This window comes from Apis dorsata, unplaced genomic scaffold, assembly GCF_000469605.1.
Source record: "Apis dorsata unplaced genomic scaffold, Apis dorsata 1.3 scaffold_236, whole genome shotgun sequence".
Lineage (NCBI taxonomy): Eukaryota > Metazoa > Arthropoda > Insecta > Hymenoptera > Apidae > Apis > Apis dorsata.
Window position 1 is genome coordinate 152533 of NW_006263517.1, and position 2588 is coordinate 155120.

Consider the following 2588-nt stretch of genomic DNA (forward strand, 5'->3'; position numbering starts at 1 on the left):
TCTTTCATCGATTCCGTATTCGAGAGATTGCAACAGAGAAAGAGAGAGGGGTTCCGGGTTCCTTGACACGTCCTCGAGACCGGATTCTTGAGTGGCCTCGGTGCGCTCGAATGGAATTTCGAGGAACGGTTCTTTCTATCTCGTGGTTCCCTCGAAATGCGAATGACCTTTTTTTCGTTCGTTCGAGTGATCGCTGCTAGCTTTCGTGGTTAATCGTGAGTAATCGTCATCCCAGCTTCTTCTTCTTCTCGCGTTAGACGCGCAACACAGGCGTTTCGAGGAACTCTTGTTGATGTCCTTTCTTCTTCTTTAACTCGATTTTCGAACTCGGTCTTCGAATTTTTCGATTATTCGTTACATCGTTGGATATAATGTACGTTTTGCTCCGTTTACAGTAATTCAAGCGAAGAATTTGTTTTTTGAAAATAACGTAATTTAAAAAACGATTTTTAACTTCCAGTTTGCCGAGTTCATCACGCTTCAAAGAGTTTGATTCGTTTAATTCGATATGTAACGCGCGTTGATCAGAGATCGGCTTTTTGTTCGATTAATGACTACTACTTTTTTTTCTTCCTTTATTCGAATAATGGTAATTTTCTGAAACGTGAAATCATTTTGTAAAATTTAAACGAAGAATAATTTGTGTTTTTTTTTAGTTGTGAAGTGTTCGAGTCTCGTTCCCTGATTGTAACCTCGAAAATTTCGATCGAACAAGCGAGAAATTTACGTGGAAAGGATATCTCTGCAAAGATGTTAAACGCTTTTGAAACGGATGCACACAAACTGTACAAACTTCGTAATGAATGACCGTCTTTGGAGTCAGCAGAATGCGTAGAAACTGTCTTAAACAACCGTACACGTTCATATAAATCTTCTTAAGGACATCATCTTGGTACCACCTTCAAAGATAGACTAGCAATTCGAAACTAGTTGAAATTATCCTTCCATCAAACTATGCACTTTATAAACTTCCCTTTGAAAATCTAAAATACCTTCGTGCGAAGTAAGATATCATCCACATTTTAGTTTATATCTCTTGTTGAGTCTTCCTTCGACTACTTTTTGCGAATATTCGAATTTTAAAAATTTTCTTTCTTCGAGTTTCGAAAAGAAGAAAAGAAAGATAGATATACTTCTAAAAATAAAATGAAAATCTCCTATGAAATCATGTATTTCGTGATTCATGAAAATCTAAAATACTTGGCGAGGAATAAGGTGTTATTTATAACAATCTTTTTCCAATATTCAATTTAAAATTGTCAAGAGAAGAAGAATATTTAGGTTTAAATAAATAAATTCGATCTACTATCTCCTCATGAAATCCTATACTTTACAAATTTTTTTTCCAAAATCTAAAATATATATTTAAGAAATAAGATTTATGAAACCTTTTCCAAATTCCAAATTTAGAGAAAAAGAGGAACATTGCTCTAAAAGAATTCAATTGCTTGAAAATCTCCTATTAAATCACATGTTTCATAAACTTTTCATCGACGATCTAAAATGCTTCAGAAGAATAAGAATCTTATTTACAACAATATTTCTCCATTCCTACTCGAGTTGCGACGTCCTTTTCCAATATTCAAATTTTAAATAAGTAAATTTATCGATCTACTGTCTCCTCACAAAATCCTATACTTTATAAAAATTCTTTTTTCGAAATAAATATATTTGAGGAATTTATGAATCACGACACCTTTTTCCAACATTCAAATTTTGTCTCTCTTTGATTAGAAAAAGAGGAACATTTTCTCTAAGAAAAACATAAAATAAAAATTTTCATACTCGAAATTTTCATAATCTCTTATTAAATTACATAAACTTTTCATCGACAATCTTCACGAAGAAAGTATCTCATTTACAACAATATTTGTTCACCTATTCGAGTTCCAATATTTAAATTCTAAACTTTTCGAAAAAAGAAGAATATATAGATTTACAAATTTTCCTTTCGAAAATCTAAGATATATATTCAAAGGATAAAATTTATGAATCACGATATTCTTTTTCAACATTCAAATTCTTTCTTTGAAAACTAAAAAATTCTTTCTAGAAAAACAGAAACATTTTCTCTAAAACAAACAAATAAAATATAAATTTTCATGCTTGAAGAATCTCTTATTAAATTTCATAAACTTTTCATCGACGATCTATAAAATACTTCGCGAAGAAAATAAGAATCTTGCTTAACAGTACTTCTCCACCTACTCAAATTCCAAACGCTTTAAACGGGTCTATAAGAGGGATTGACCGACCAACTAACACTGGTTTGAAATAACAAACAAATTCGCGTATGAAGGGAAAATCAGCGGGGAGAGGCACGCGCGTCCCTCTCCGGTGCGATTTCGAGCACGATCGAAATTCAAAGAGGCACGGGGTAATGGAGCGTGGATGGACGAGGCGGGGCGCAGAGGACGCGAAACAATGTCGACGTTGCGGACCGGTTGCGTAGCCGATCCTCCTCGCGTATTTCAGACACGTACTCACTTACATAGGAAACGTCGTTCCAGCCACGAGTTTTTTTGTTCCTTCTTTATCTTTTCCTCTCTCGCGTTCCACCGCGCCTCCCCACCCCTCCCCTCCTCTCC